General features: G+C 39.8%; 1 protein-coding gene across 7 annotated transcripts in view; it reads left to right on the top strand.

Annotated features, from left to right (window-relative positions):
* Positions 1-17,369, top strand: part of TRAK1 (trafficking kinesin protein 1) — a 141,052-nt gene that overhangs the window by 27,472 nt on the left and 96,211 nt on the right. The window lies entirely within an intron of this gene.

The raw sequence follows: 17,369 nt of genomic DNA on the forward strand, positions 1-17,369 counted from the left end.
TGTTTTTCAGCTATTGCACGGCATAACGCTGCCTGGTCTCTCTCTAATAATGCTGAGCTGAGCTGCTGTTGTGTTGTCAGATACAGGTTTTGTTCTGATGGGGCAGAGGAAAAGACTTAATGCTTTCGTCTGCAAAAGCAAGGCATCGACAGTGTACTATGCTTGAATGGGCCAAGGACCACTGTTTGCTGTGGCTGCTTTCTCTCTCCCTGCCTCAAAGTCTGAAGGCAGTTCTAGTGAACTGACATGTTATTTAAAATGCTGCCACCGTAAGAATTTTTTGAGAATAAACCAGAAGCAATCTGAGGCAGCTACTCTTTTTAACGCTACAGATGAAACTGTTATGGGCATCAGGTATCTTAAATCATGGTATTATTGTTAAACAAGTGGTGTGTTTGGAGCAGGCAAATCAGTGAAAGCAGAATTACTTGCACAGTTTTGAAGGCTTTCAGCTGTGAAGAAATAGCAGTTATTTGGGATACTCATACTGTCCTGTATTTGTAGGACAGTTCATTTGTCACTGATTTCTGTTGGTGATCCTGGAGCACCAGAAGCAGGAAATGTGTTTATCTGCTATGTGTATTAATCTCTGCATATGCTGATAGATGCTTTGGTAACTTTGGGCCTGTTTACTGGAGTAGGCTACGAATGGTGCCCATCTAACTGGTATCCTGGACTTAATTCTATTGTTAAAATAGAAATTCCTACAATATAAGGAGCTTAGACACAAGTGTTTCTTTTGAAACACAAGATAACTTGTGCTGGGGATGTCATCATTACATTAAGCTTATTTTCTGAATGTGGTTTGAGTTTGCTTTTCTTATCTGTATTTAAATTAGACACCAGGAGTGTAAAACAGAAAAATGCAAAATGGTTAAAAATTACTGCATGAATTTGGAATGGTGTGAACTATTTTCTTCATAGAATTTTTCTTGAAGAATTATCTTTTAAATCTTGATCACTCTAAAATACTAGATTACTGTTGAAGAGTTCTTGTGTTTTGGTGGCTGGAAGGTAGGAAAGCTATTTAGACATCCCTGCCCCCAACATTGCTGCTATGAATTTGTTTGCATACTAATGAATTTTAATGTAATAATCTTCATTGCTGCAATCAAATGAGGAAGAACTCCTTACAGTTAACTAGTTATTTTTACTACTCCACAACTTATCTGTGTCTGAACTCTGTTAAAAGAATTAGTATGTTTACTGAATTTGTAAAAAATTTGCAACTGCTTCTAATCAAGTTAAACCAAGAAATCAAGTTAATTTTTTACATGTTCTTTGTAACAAACCCCGTTTCATCTCGGAGACAAAATAGTTTAAAGGGCTTTCCATCTTTGGGAGCTTTTCAGCTTTGGAACAACGCCCATAATAGCTGTTCCTTGCTCTGTGATTGACTGACTTGAAGGAAGTTGACATTTCTTAATAAAAAGCTTTACATTTTAAAACTTTAGAGAAATGCTTTAGACTGGCACTCCCTGCAATGCCTAAAATCCTGAACACACTCGAAAATCTCAGTGCTATAGTTGGTTTAGACTATTGTAGGAGAGCAAAGGGAATGAGATGAGACTGACTTTGTTTTAGAGTTGTTAGCACCTGTAACATGACTTGGTAAGTTACAGGATTGTAATTGCAGTTGGACAGAGATGGAGTTCATATCAGGCTAACAATACCCTTCTTGTTGGCTCTTTTTACTCTCGTCCTTCTCTGTCCCCACTTATTCAGGTAGGATTGCATTGCAACTGAAGAGTCTTAAATTCTAGTAGGAGCCCTTGTCCATAGCAACTAGACTAAAATTCTATAGTGTCCTTGGGTGAAATAAATCTGATAGATTTTTTTTTTGTTGTTGTTGTTCATTTTCGTATGTCTTGGTTTCTCTTCTTGTAAATTTCTGTTTCACCTCCCTATAAAGAACATAAATGTACAGTGACTACAAAGTTTGTAGTCTCCCTGTTCACTCACCCACACTTCTTGTTTCTTTTTGTTACGTGTACTTCCCGTGAGGTGCTGGTATTCATCAGTCATTCAGAGTTTGTCCCCACTTTTTTTTATCTATCTCTAGCATACAGAGGAACTCCTGCCTTGCACAGGTGTTGAGCAATTTTCAGTCCTTGTGGAGAAAGCCTTTTTGAGGGAACATGTTAAAATCAGAAATACTTTCAATGGACTTCTATTTCTCCTGAAACCACTCCCCTTCCCCTCCTTGTGTATCCCATATGCTTAATGTCTGTACTGCTGTGATATGGACTGCAGTGGAAATCGGTTTTATTTATTTTGGGTGAACTGTGTCGCAAAACGTGGCATTACATAACACAGATACTAAGAAGAAAAGTTGCAGGCAGAGGAAATGTGGCAGGTGCTGTTAGAAACTGCTCTGTAGTCAGGAGGTTTTGTTCAGCGAGCAGCTGGTTCGAAATGTGTGAAGGGAGCTTGGATAAAAGCAAAGGGTGGGTCTGTACTAAGACTTGCAGTCTTTGCAGACTAGGAAGAAAACAGAATAACTTCAGTCTTTAAACAAAACTGAGAGTATTTGGATTGATTTATAATATGCTTACTAGCCTTCTTAATTAGAACTTTGGTTAGAATTATTCTGAGGCAACACATTTCAAATACAAATTAAAGACTGAGGTGAATATGTGGCCTTTTAAAACAGTACAGCTTGCCTTCAAATCATCATGGGGCTGTACAGGAATTACTGGGAAAACTGGAGGATTAGAAGTGATAGGGAAACCACAATACATTTCATTCAAAATGAAATGCATTTCTATTATTATATTTTTAAATACTGAAACTATTTCCTCATCAACTGTGATGCTGTTCTCTTTGATCCCACCTCATTCTGAAATCTTTTTTCTCTAAAAGAGATGAAATGTGCTTCCTGATGTCGTTTGACTTCACACATGAAAGGTTTCATCAGAGAGCTGGTCCTGAAGTTGAAAAAAGGAGCTGACAAAGTTTCAATACAGGAGATGCAGAAAGAATAGCTGCCTAGTTAGGCTCTAAAAATCATGTGAACTTTAAGCCACTCAAGAGCTTAATTTAGTGGAAGACTGGCCTGAGAGGCTTAATATAGATAGCTCAGCATGTGGAAACTCTAATTTAGACATGTATTGATATAAGAGAAGTTGAGCTTATTTTTGTTTCTGGCCAGATTGTTTGCTTTCCTCCCTTAACCCCGCTCTTTATTCTCAGGAAATGCAGTACATCAGCAACTGTTACTGCACATCTACACCTCAGGGTACCAGGGAGAGTGAAGGAAAATCGGCCTTCCAATACTGACACTTGGTCTGGTTTAGCCATTTTTCAGTGGAGTCTTAAGCAAACGTTTGGTGACACTCCTGGTAGCTTGGACTGGGAATATGAAACAAGTAGGTGCTCTGGTCAGATTATCTTTCTGCTTGCTGAGAAGTGTGGGTGACTTTTGAACATGGCCTTTCTTGTTCTTCCCACAAGTGAAGCAGTGAGAGAGATGGCAAATGTAGGGAAAGTGCACATCTCAAAGTTGAGAGGGAAGCAGGTAAATTAATTCAGATGCATCGCCCTTTCAGTGCCCTCCTTGCAATGTAAAACAAAACACCACCACCCCACCCCACCCCAAAAACCCCCAAACCAAACCAAACAACCCTTGAGTTTAAATGTTAATCTTGAAATGGCAGTCTTTAGAACAGACAAATTCTTCACTCTGCCTGTTAAAAAAGGATGCAAGTTCACTGGGATTCCTACTTTTTTTTTTTTTTTAAGTTATGCCTAAGCACTGGTTTACTTGTATGTTTCCCAATACTGTAACATCAAATAACAGTTATTACATTAACAGCACAGTAATTTTTAACTCAGTTCAGAAAACTTCTGGTTTCTGGTATGGTCATTAACATAACATCAGTAGGAGGGTCATAGTGTAACTGATGTGACTTGCCCTCTTACAAAAGTGTCATGGGAAAAACAAATGGACAGATGGATTCCTTGTATGTTTACAGTAGCCATGGAAAGTTCTGCTTTGCTAAAATTTACACTGAGCTTGGGAGAAAACCCCACCCGTGCTCTTAAATCTTCAGTTAATAAAACATTTCTCTTTTTTTTTTTTTTTTTTTTTCAAGTATCAGTTCAACTCTACACAGGAATTTATTTGCGATAAAATGATATTGTTCGTCTGGAAGCAGCTGGGGATTTAAACTGTACAAGAAAAAATGCTTCTGAAGCATGTGTTCAAAGTCTGGAGTAGGTGGTGTTGATATCACTCCCGGACTTCTTAAAATGACAGCCCTTAATGTGATCACAGTTTATGACATGTAACTGTACTTATGGATCTATAACTTCCTAACCAGAGATTCAGCTTTGGAGGTAACAGTTATGAAAGTTGTTTTTGTTTTCCATGAGTTAAAATACCTCTACACCCATGCAAAAACAGAGATGGAGTAAATAGGACACCTTTATGTTTCAAAACTTTTGAAGTTGATGGTGACTGCTTCACTACTTAAAATGCTTTGTTAACAAAGCTGACTTCTGTGAACCAAATAGAATCAAGCTGGTAGTAAGAGTCAAACCAAGGCTGTTGTGATGGGTTGCAGAGTTTTTGCTGTAATGACATGAGAACTCTGTTGTTCCATTCATTTTGGGCAACTCCTCTGGTAGCAGTGAGTGGTGGAGATTGAAGAAGTTTGTGGTCTATATAGGGAGGACAGTTTTGCGTGTGAGGTTTCAAAGCCTTGCTAACTTTTCCTGTGTTTTTCTGAGAGATGGCAAGTTCCTTTTGAGTTAAAAAAAAACCTAAAATGCAGATAATATGAGTCAATGTTATTATTAAGACATCTTGAAAATTTTGAATGGTGCCTTAGCACAGTGACGCAGTGCAGAATGCCATTTTATGCAATGTCTGAAGATGTCATGTCTCTGTTATATTTCCATTTACCATAATTTAGAAGTGATTAGCATCTATTGGTTAGCATAAACCTGATTTTTTTTGAAGGTGAAAGGAGGGCAATGTTTATATTTTTTCTGTATTGAACAATATTGCATTGCTTTGCTACTGATCAGAAATTACCATCTTGGGTTTTTCAGTGAACATCTATGCAAAGGACAGCCTCAATCTCCAATTCATTTGTATTAGAGGTAGATTTTGTTACAGCTACCTCAAAAAATCCAGACCAAATGTTTTTATGTACAAATGTTTTGGACACCAGACCAATCCATTATTCCATTAAATTCTTGCTGTTAAACCAGAGAACTCAGTTCTAGAGATGGCAAGGAGAACAAGCAACTGGATGTTTTTGGTGTTAAAGCACTCTTTCATTTCATGAAGTGCTGTAAAAATTACTCTCCTTTCTCACGGTTTGGTGGAAACATGCCTTGTGTACCTTGAGACTGTAACCGGCCTTTAATTCTGTAGCTCCAAACTTTGGGTAATGGAGGATCACATGTGCATTTTTCCTGTAGTGATCATAGTGTGCAGTGAAGCAGCAGAACCCACAACATGGGTATCCATACAAAAGTGACCTGGGCAAGTCTTATAATCTCTTGTCTGCTTTATTATTGTTTTATAGTGAGAAAAATGACTTCGAGTGTTGGGAATGTTGCACTTGCCTACAAATTGTCATATAATGTTATTACACAAGACTGCCTGTAAAGTATCTGTCACCTGGAGAAAAAAATACACATCTGTCTGATGGACATGGATGGGAATGCATTAAAGGCTTCCCTAACCTGACAAAGCATTCTTTAGTCTGCCTCTTCAATTTCTTGTGTCACCAGACTGAGCTGTGGGGCTATTACTAGGTCTACAGAAATGTTTTCCACTGATAATGTACATGTCTTGTAGTTGAGAAGCTATTTTTAGCTGTCTGGTTAGATTCTTAGAGTCACTGGGGGACAGATCCCTGGCAGAGAGCTGTAAAAGGGAGCTGCCAACAGTTTGGAATGGGAAAGGGGGGGGGGGGGGCGGGGGGGGGGAGGTACCTTTCATTCCCAGCTGTTTTGTCTATTTTTTTATATGTTGTTATTTCCTGGTAACTTGCAAAGAAAATGCACTTTTCTCAGGTTTGCTGGCTAGCATCCAGCTAGGAATAATCTCTGTTATTGAGGGGAAATGAGTAAATTGCATTGGCAGCAACTTCCTTTTGCACTGTGATGATGATGTTCAAAGGCTGCCTGTATCTCTGCCGACTGACAGCATTTAACTAGAGTGAATCTGAGAAGTGCTCGTTTTCACTGTGCATTAGTGGAAAGGCTCTGACCTGAGACAGGTTGGATAAAGTGACATGGACTTGTTGGAGCAAGTCCATAGGAGGGCCACAAAGATGATCAGAGGAGGGAGCACATCTATGAAGACAGACTGAGAGAGTTGAGGTTGTTCAGCCCTGAGAAGAGACAGCTCCTTCATACTTAAAGGGGCCCACAAGAAAGCTGGAGAGGGGCTTTTTACTTGTAGTGCTAGGACAAGGGGTAAGGGCTATAAACTGAAAAAGGGTACATTTGGATTAGACATAGGGAATAAATTCTTCACTATGAGGTGGTGAGACACTGGAACAGGTTGCCCAGAGAAGCTGTGGATGCCCCATCCCTGGAAGCGTTCGAGGCCAGGTTGGATGGGGCTTTGAGCAATCTGGTCTAGCAGAAGGTGTCCCTGCCCATGGCAGGGGAGTTGGAACTGGGTGATCTTTAAGGTCCCTTCCAACCCAAGCCGTTCTATGATTTTGTGAAGTTGGAGTTTTATTAATTTGTACACTGCATTTGCTTATATGCCAGGCTTTTTCCTGATTGCGTAGCAACCAGGGAAGGGAGATGTGGACAACAGTGCCACTGAAAAAGGAAGTTGTTATAAATTGTGGAACCTTTAATTTAACTGTGATACTTGGCTAAAAGCAGCTTTTTAATATTTAAAATCTGATATTTAAAAAACTCTTGTGAGTTTCAATTTGATGTATTTTGTTCACAGAACTATTCTATAAAACAGACATCTGAGGTAAGATAAACCAGTTTACATGTTTATGTGCTGCATTATGAACTCAGGGCAGGAAAGATGCTGTTAGTTCTTGGTGGCAGAATAGCTAGTGAGTCTCCCCTAAATACATTGCCGTGCTTTTCCCCTTCCTCCCTTCCAACGTTTTGTTATTTTTAATGTGTGTTTTGATATAGTGCTGAAGTCAAAGATCACCCCCAGTGTTTCACTCACCATGTGCATGGCTGAATGGATGTTGTTTGCTTCACTTGCATGTTTATCTTTGCAAATAAAACCTGCAGGTAGAGAATTTAAAATGGAATTCAAAGTTGTTTGAGATTTCTCTAAATAACATACCTGGGAATGCTGCCACATAGCAGAAACATTTCTGTGATGTGTGTTTCATTGCTGTGGGGACACCAAAGATAAAGTAAGGTAGGCTCAGTCAGTTGTTGCAGTGTTTCATAAAGTAACATTCCACGCAATAGAAGATGTGCAGGCGTCTGAGCTGAACTGTGAGCCACCTCTCTTCTTACTATTAATTGTTAGGTTTTATATATTCCACCATACTATCTCCTCATACTGGGGTAGTATCAACTATCTAATATGGAACAACTTTCTTTTTTCATTTTTTCTCAGTTCAGAATAACTTTCAAAATGTTTGTTTTTCTTTCTTCTGGCCAGTCAGAATGCATTCATGCTGAAGATCATCTTTCTTCATTTTAACTCGTGGGCATTGGTCATGCCGAGATTATTGTATGGTGACTGACTTTTGTGCTCCATGTGCAGTCATGTGGATTTTTTGGGGCTTAATCTGGTGGTGCAACTTTGCCTATGTAGGATGTTTGTAAGAAAATTATGTGTGTGGCACTTCAGCTGTGTTGGGTCAGGTGTTTTCTGCCCACTGTCACGTAGAATGTGTGAGGTACTCTGGGTAACATGCAAAATTGCTAAGCTAAAGTTCTGTTTTATTTTTACATCTGTAATTTTTTTGAAGAACACAGACCATAATAGTTAAAAACTGGTGGCTATGGTGGTGCCCCTTATCTTGCAGCAAGGGGAACTGATGATGAATGCAAACTGGAATGTGGTAGCTAACCATTACATGTTTGGTTTTAAAGACTTGATGGCGTACGTATGCCTGTCGCTGAGTCTGGTGGCTGTGCAGAGGAACATAATGGTGTGTCCGGTGTCCTCCACTTGCCTTTTTGCACCGTGAACGACGGGGCAGTGCTGCCCAGCTGTAATGTCTTCAGGTACATTTGGAGCAAGGGTAGAGCATGTTCAAAGTCCTGTCTTGCCTTCATCTGTGAGGATATACTCTACCACTGTGCACTAATGTGCATCTATGTTATTTTAACCAGAATTGTAAATAAATAAATAAATACTTTTCAAGAACTCAGTGGAACAGATTCATATGTCTTCAGTGACATTGTTGTGATGCATGACTGCAAAAACAAGGTCCTTGCCTAATAAGAATAAACTTTTGTAAGAGGAAAGAGGAAAAATCTGTCTGAATTCAGAAACCTGCAGCTAAACACCATGCCAATAAATATATGCACTCTATATAAACTTCCATGTATGCATTCTAGCAGCAAGAAAATACTCTTCTTTGTTCTAGCTATGGATTTGGGTTTTGTATGGCTTAATTGCCTTGTAAATTGTTATCTCTGTATAGGCCTTTGTAAAGCTAATGAACAGCTCTGTTGTTTTTTTAGTGCCTTCAGGTCTGAACATTATGTAAAGATAGAGGAAGAATGGAAATCTATGAAATGACACTGTGCGAAAGTTCAAAGGAGAGAACTCTGCAAAAATCCTCCCAGAAATGTAGTGCCGGTTGTCTGTTGCTGGACTTGTTTTACGACCTCACTGTAGATTTAGCATGGATTATCTGAAATTGGTAGGAGTTGTAAACACCCTTCTGTTCTGTATCGATGTGGCTGTATAAGCACTTATTTAGCAGTAGGATTCTGTGGGAGTTTCATGGTATGTTCTGGGAAAGCCTGTGTCTTATCTGGCCCTTCTGGCATACTGTGCAACTGAGCTAGAAAGTTGTGGATCCAAGTGAAATTGCTGACCTTTTCCTCCTGCTTATTAATAAACCTTTGTGTTTCTACTGCAGTCAGTGTAGGTAGAGTGAGGCTGAGGCGGAGAGCATTTCAGCACTGGCTCATACCCCTGGGAAGGTGGCACCATGTCTTACTGAAATTGCAGAGATTGCTTGGGCTGTGAGCAGGGGCTGTGCAGGCAGCTGGTGAGAATTTTGGTGGCTGTGGAGTCTGGACTGAACTGTAACTTTGGAGCAAGGGCACGAGCAGTGGAACTGCAGACCTAGGATGGAAGCGTGTGGATCTCTTAAAACAAGGAGAACTCCAGGAAGATTCTGGTGCTGCTTGTCATTACTAAGACGTTCACTCTGGGGGGGCTATGCTAGACCTAGTGCTGCTTAGGAGCTGGCTGCCTTTTTAAACTATGGGTCAGTGGCTTGTTTTGGCCTTGACACATCAGTTGCTGGTGTTGATGACGATGGAAGTTTGCAAGGGAATTATTGCTAGGCCTGAGTCACGGGAGGCTTGCTGTGCTTCCTGTTTTGACTGTGGAGATTCCAGCTTAATAATGGCTATCAGTAGGGTACTTTGATTTTTTTATTCAATAATATAAATTAGGTATGTGCATGCTATTTTTTTTCCTTCCATTTCTGTTTCCATGGTGAGGGACAGGTGCATAAAAACTGAGCTTCACTGCTATGGACTGTGGAACCTTACGGAGACCTAAGAGCACACAGAAGAAAAATGGAATATCACAAACTGGTAGTTTCAAAGTGATGGCAGAATATTTTACTGAGGAGAACAGAAAATGGTTCTTAGTAGAAATTGAGGGTTGTGTCTTTGAACCCTGTGGTTTGTTGGTACAGGCGGATAAACAGTATGCTTTTGAAAACAGAGTCTGGATTCAGAACAGCAAGGAAAGTGGGGGTGGTCTAGTGTACCTGTGTCTCTACTCTGCGGTAGGAATAACTACAATGTTTAATTCCCAGCATCCTGGTAGGGGAGATAACTGCAGTTTTCTCTTTGGGATACAGTTGTCTTTTGCTTCAACTGCTGAGTGAACTGTTTGGACTCCTGTTGTTCTTCTGACCAAAGGGGTGACCAAGAAATGGTTAAACACAAACAAGTTTTGGCTTTATTGGACAAGTGATGGCCTGGAGATCTCTGCTGCTGTTACTGAGTGTGCTTTTTAATGTTGTTTCAGCATTTGTTGCTGAAAATTCTACTGGAAGCCAAACCCTCAGGCAGAAAAACTGTAATATGTCACCTTGCTTGTGCTTAAAGCATGACTAAATGTAAATCAGAAGCTATTTTACATGAACTGTAGGAGGAGTTAAAAGGTGACTTTGTTTCAGGGAAGCCAGTGCCTGTGTAAAATACAGAAGTATTTTTCTAAAAATTCTCTGTTAATGATGTGATGTGCAGCCCTTTCCAAGCAAGTTAATTTTTCCCTGTCAGACACACCAAGCTGTAAGGAAGCGCTCCCCAGACCTTATTTAATAGCAAGGAAAGTTTAATAATCTGTCTTGACAGTAAAAGAGATGGGATAAAGCTTTGAGGTGTGGTACTAGAACATACTGTACAGGAGAACCTAAAATTGTAATGAAGGCTAAATAATGAAATTGAGGGTGCACAGTTTCAAGGCATTTTTTAGTATTACTGGCTTCAGCGTCAAATCTTGGTGGCCATTTTACCTTTTTTAGCTCAAATAAGAGTTTGTATGTCAAATGAGCAATCTATATGGGGAACTTAGAGAGTAGGTAAAGAGGTCTGTTCCTTTCAGGAAATCCTGTGTTTATATTCAGGGTTGTACTTGTAGGCCTTGCTTTCCATTTTTCTTGTTGATCTAGAACTCTGAATCTTCCATAGCTCCCTTGACAGAAGCTTGCTTCTTAGTGCACAAGCAAAAAGGGCAAAAGTCTTAAAATAGTCAGGCAATTACTTTGGTTTTAGTGATACTTTCCTGTGGTGTTAAATATAGTCTTCTTCAAATGTAACTGTGAGTACTAAAAGTCCAGAAGATGTTCCGATCTTAAATCTGAGTAAATATTTTTGTTATTTTGAGGAATGTTAGTATTTGGAATGATAACCTTGCTTGTGATAGAGTATGTGTATTGTGCAGAGGAAAATGATTCCTAATTGTGGTGCTGAGGCTGATGGGACCTTTGCTTTGCCAGATTTATATAATGAAAAAACATTTTGAAGCAAGAAATTTCTAAGCATCCTAAGATGTTTTTATTGAGAGAGGCTTTCTTTTGAACTGGGGTGGGGAACATTAGTGATAACTTTATATTTTTCAGGTGAATGAAGTAGTGCTTCAAATGCTGTATTTTCCAGCCTTGTAAACGTACATGTTGTTCTGTGCACTTTCACCTTTACCATGTGTCTGTAATATTTTAGTACATTTGTCTGGTTTCTTTTATTGCCTGAACAAAGGTTGGTTTTGATACTATAGTGAAAACTTTCAATTTCAGAGAAATTTCAGTCTTTCAATTAAGTTGTAGAGTACACACAGAAAAAAAAAAAACCAACCCTTGACATATAGGAATAAGGTTCATCAAAGAACTGTTTCCCCTCACGGAAGGCTGGCTCGGTTGCTTGCCTGAGGCTGCTGGTATACTCAGAGTGCTTTCTGACTGGGTGCTAAGATATGAATAAGCCATAAGGCATGCTGATAAGTGGGAAACCGAATTGACTGGTTGGTAAGCAGGTTGGCTTGCCTAGTCCACTTATAATAGTTTTAGGTCTCCATCAACAGAGATTTACAATAGAGCAGGATCTGGCAGGGGGCAGTTTGGTCGAGTGCTTTCGTACTGCCTATGCCATGACTGCGGTAAGAGTACCGGGCATGAAACTTCAGTCCGTTGTGCATTTTGGAGAATATGTATATGCATACAGGAATTTGAGGACAACTTCAAGAAACGCCATGTTTAAGGGTTATTGCAGTTATTTCCAGATTGTTTGGAACCATTTAATCCCTGTGTATCGAGTGACTTCAGATTTGAATTTCTGTGGTCCTTTGGGGAAAGCCACAATGCTGAATTTCAGCTTCATTGCATAAATAAGTAAGATAGTTTAGTCTGCAAATGAAGCAGAACCAGAGCGTGTATTACATTTAATTTGCATTTTTACCCCTTGACTTGTGTTGTGCTTTTGTATAGTTCTTACCTTGTAAGGAGACTTTTTTTTTTTTTTTTTTTTTTAAAGACTGCATCAAAGTGTTGCTTTTGCCATGTTCATGTTAATGCCCCTGGAATTTTCTAAAAAACTCTGTTCCAAAATCTTTGCTAGTGTGACTTTGACTTTAATGGCACTAAGCCATGAATAATTGGCTTGGTTTCCTAAAATTCCACAGCCTGTTGTTAAGATAAACATTTCTAGTTCCCAAGAACACAGACACATGTATATGGTAATACACTGGGTATATACAGAGCAACCTTTAAATAGCAAATTCTTTTTTTCCTATGTTACTCTTGATGTTTACATACAAACATCATAAGCAGAAAAATGACTCAACAGAATAATTGTGCCAGTTTTTGAACTACACTGTAGCATTTTAAGAAGGACTGTGAAATTTCTTTTGTTGTAGCCATTAGCATCTATGGAAGTAGAAGGGGAGCAGTGCTGCGTTGGAGTGGTCTGTTGAGATGCACCCTGGTTAGTCAGCAGCTCATGTCTCGGTCGCTGGGAAGTCCCTGTGACAGAGGTGCTTGGTTTGAGGCCTAGGACTGCTGGTTCTTTAGGAATATGTAGTCTTGTAATGTTGATCATCAATGCCGGTACCTAAGGTGACTCCTAAGGCCTGGGTGCCCACAAGTGTTGGAGGTCTAGCTTTCTTTTTGGTGCAGAGGCTGTAATCTGTATTCCCTACAGCCCAAAGCTTTGGAGAAGGGCTATAATTATGGAACTTGTGACAGAGCTGCGTTCAGTTCACTCGTGTCCTCTCAAACATAGCAGTATACGGTTGAAAGTGTTCCATACATAACTACTTAAAGGTGACAAAAGAAAATTGATATGAGGCCCAGGGGTGTTAACCGCCAGTTAAGATGTTGTGGGATGGGTTTTGAGGAACTCTGTGCATGTTCAGGGTTGTAAGACAACCTTGAAGAGTGAGGGAGGTTCTCGCTGGATTATGCTGGTTGCTGAAGCACGTGGGAAGGCTTGCTGCCGGGGAGCGAGTGCCAGTGGTGGTAGTGAGCCAAAGCCTGTCCTCGTAGCATCTTATTCCCTGGTCTGACTGTCCTTGAAGGTAAGCTTCCTAATAGCTGTCTTTAAAATTACTTGTAGCAGCAATAGGAAACTAAGTTACTAAGCTCTTACTTTTTAGGGAGAGGAAAAGGAAAAAGGGAGGGGATGTTCTTACTGAACAGGTTGGTTTTGGTCTGTTTGGTGATTATTTTTTTTTTCTTAATCATCTTTTTAAATGATTATTCAACTTAGTCTAAAGCAATAAACTCAGTCTGAAAGTAAGTGGATCAGGACACAGCAGGTGTGGTGTGGGGTTTTTTTTTGGTTTTGTGTTGGTTTTTGTTGGGTTGTTTGTTTTGGGGCAGTTTGTAAGGCATTTTGTTTCTTTTTTTCTGTGATCTGGTTTGGTTTACCCCTGCTCTCACTGTCTCTGTTAATAAGAAATAATAAAGAAAAGCAGCACTCTTCTTAGTTCTGTTATGTGATATTTTGTATAAATGTTTTCAGGACAGCTATTAAAATGTGAAATTATGACATTTCTCCAATCCTGTGAACAAGCTTTTTTAAAATTTTAAATTGTACCATCTCTATGTAGACTCTTAAAAGTCATTGTGAAGTGTGAGAAATTTTTAAAAAATAATGCAAAACAAGATTACCCCACCCCCCAGTTTTAAGTAGTGATGAATATCTGGTTTGAGTCAGTCTATTCTTTGTTTAGGGTTAGTTGACTAAAACTCTTGGCCCTAAGTTGTTGGCAATTAGGTTAATTGTATCTTTGTTTAAACAGTAGTAGTAGGCAGTGGGGAACCACCATTCTAGCATGGTCTTTCAGCTGTTCTCACCACTTTCCCTTGCTCTTTAGTGTTGTCCTGAAGAAGATGATACGGCTTGGCTCGCTAATCAGGGTTTTGGCTTGGAATGGTAACATTTTAATTTGAATACCTTTACCTACTGCATGCTGTCCTAGGCCCAGGCACTGTTCGGTAGGGTTGTTGGGGTTTTCTTTGTTGTGTTTTCCCTTTTACTAGTAGCTAATTCATGTGTGTCTGGTGCATTTATGCCTTTCTGTTCTGCTTCTGGTCAAGTGCTCTTGCTGGTTCTCCTGTGGATGGGAAAGGAGCTGAGGACTCGAGCAGACACAGTGGTGTTACCTCCCCTGCAGCATTTTAGAGAAATTGTGGTCATCCCACAGCTCATCCCAGCTAGTGAACAAGCACTACCAAATACTTGCCTATATTTTGAAAGTCTTTGAGACTTACGGCAAAGTGAAGAAGTCAGGAGTTTCATGCTCTTGTGGTGTATAAACAAATAACGCTTTTCAGGTTTCTGGTATCACTGCTCCCATTCATATTGTTTGAGGATCTGGTTTGCTGCTGGTGTATAGTTTCCCCCTTACCTGAACTGTTTGAGAAATCTTTGCTACCCGCTTTTTTTTTTCTTTAATAGCGGTACAAGGAGATATGCTGGTAGGTAGCGTATCTGTTAATGTACCAAAACGTACGTTCCTGTAGTTTAGCTTGTGTATCAGCTGTGTATGAGTCAGGAGTTCATACATGCTAAATACAACAGCAGCCTAATCCCAAATGATTTGGTGATTTGGTTTTTGTTTTAAGTCATTAGATGCTTTCCTTCTCTTCAGCAAGTATTGGGCCATGCCCCTTGTGTCCATCTTGTCTTGATCTACCTCAGTGAACACCTTGCATGTACATGACTGAACAGAAAGAACGTTTGAGGTGTTTGTAGTGTGCATTGCTGTACTTCTGTGCTTGGTTTTGTTACCTGATGAATTCCTCCTTTGACTGCACATGCAGTTCTCATGCACTCTGTGCAAGTGTTGGTGGTCAAACAGCTTTCTCTCTCTCCAAGGCAGGTACACAGCATGTCTAGCTAAGATCTCCCAGCCAGTAGTGTGATGCATTGTAGGAAAGGGAACACATTAATTTTTAACTGTTTTCAGTTTTATTTGTTCATGGGGGGAGGGGGGATGGGAGGCAGTTTTGGTGGCCTACATTAAATAAAAGTAGAGGGAGCTGTAAAAAGCTCCCAGTGTAATGCGAGCCTTACACAAGGAAGAACTATTTATAGAAGGCTGCAATATTTGCCTCAAGGAACTTCAGAGCGGCGAGGGGCAGTGTTACACAGAGCTGGGTGAGAGCACGCTTGTGCACCCACAGCTGCGAAGGTCAGACCCAGGTCTTGCCTACAGTATGCTCCCACTCCCCGCTGGCCTGAGGGGGCAACAGGCTGACGGGCTCCTTCTGAAGGCCAGTTCCCTGTCCTGAGAAACTTTGGTTTGTGGAGAACAGTGGGGCGGTTTTCTTTCTTGGTTTTGTTCTTTTCTTTTTTTTCTCCCTTCTTCTCCTTCCTCCTTTTCTTTTTGGGGCTTTTTATTTGTGATGTTCTGACTGGCATTGCTTTTTGAGAAAAACATTATTCTGTCTTGATTGATGTCTTGATGGTCAAACAGGGCCAAACAAGGTCACAGCAGCAGCTTTGGGGACCTGGAGAGAAAGGCTGTATGCTTTACAAGTTTATACTGTCACTTAAACATCTTTTTGGTTATTGCTGCTGCTATTCTGGCTTTTGTTCTCGACTTATTTATTCTAAATGACATAGCCATGCCACTGGCAGTTAACCAAGTATTGTTCTGGTTTTGGATGCCTTCGTCTGCTTCATACTTGCTGGTTGTGAGGCTTTATAATAAATGATTCTAGAAACCTTTCAGTTCTTTAGCTTAGAAACATTCTTCAATGGTTTCATAAGCAGAAGAGCCCCTCTTGGGAGGCATATACCTGAGAAGATCCTTGATAACATGTGACATAACCCCCGAGTGTTGATACTTCTGTGAAAAGATTGCATTTGGCTAGGCCAAAGAGTTCCTAACCCCTAACTATGAAGAAAAAAGAAAAAAAAAAACCAAACCAAACATGGAATATAGTTAAACTGTAGTATAGGGCTTCTTGAGTAAAAGGAATTGTGTGATGTTGGGGTAGCAGATGGCTTTGGTGTGCCTGCCTGCATCACTGGGCACAAAAGTGCTGTTAAGAAAGTGAAGTGGTGTTTCCCCCAGGGTTATCTAGGAAATTTGATTTAAAACCATTAAAGAATCTTTTAAACTTTAGATAAGGATGTAGTCTAGAGTTGCCCAAGATGCTTGTCCCTTTAATTTGCTGTAAAAACAATGGACCTCTTCTAGCATGAGAAATGCTGTACTTGTTTTTATGCAAAGTGTTTGAAGGTAAATAAACTGCTTGTCATACTTTGTCACTAATCTATGAAACTGTTTATATGCCTCCTGTTAGAGGTTTAACTAAGCAGTCAACATCGTGCCTATTAAAAGGTAGCTTCTGAGCAGAAAATAAACCCTCATGGTTTATAAGAGGGTATATAAAAGTGCCAGATTTAAAACAACTCAATAAATTATTTGGGATCAAATTCAGCCTTTATGTAAAAGTTAAATAGTGATTTTGTATATGTGTGTGTAAAAGCCAGACCTATTGCAAATGGCTGTTTCAATATGGTCTGACAAAGTGTATTTAAATAGTAGTAGGCATTTTGACTGGCTCTTGAGCCCACCCACTCAGTGAAGAAATTGTTTTTAAATTAAAAAAAATATGATGTAAGATGTGAATTAGCAAAGAAATAAGCAAGTTGAATGCTTGAAGCAAGTCTTATTATGTTGCTTTGGTCAATTCAGTGATTATGCCTGGATTCTGAATTACTGAGGGTGAGCCAGCATGTTAATCTACTTCGCAGATTAGACAGGCTATAACCTGGCTTTGATTTGCTCCAGTGTCTACTTGGGCCATTTTGCATCTGAAGAAAGTATTTAGGTTTCTTTTGTGTAAATAAGAAGCTTCAGGTTTTTTTTTAAAGAATTTAGTAAAACTTGCCATACTTTGTAAAACCACTAAATGGCTCTGTTTTACTAAGTGATACACAAAACAGGGAAGAACATTTCTGGTGGTACTCTTTCAAGTGCATAAAAGGGAGGTATTTCAACACCCTAGAACCCTCTGGAGTGTTTAACCATCAGTTAGTAGTTAGTAAATGAGACTACATGATCAGAGCTCTGTAGCTCCAGGCAGATTCCAGGAGTGGAAAGCTCTCTCAATCCCTTGACACCCTGAGGTTGTCTCTAAATTAGCAAATGCTTTGGTCAGTAAGGATGGATGAGCAGATCAAAGTTATTGGCACTGAAG

Source organism: Falco punctatus (genome assembly GCF_963210335.1).
Source record: "Falco punctatus genome assembly, chromosome: 4".
NCBI lineage: Eukaryota > Metazoa > Chordata > Aves > Falconiformes > Falconidae > Falco > Falco punctatus.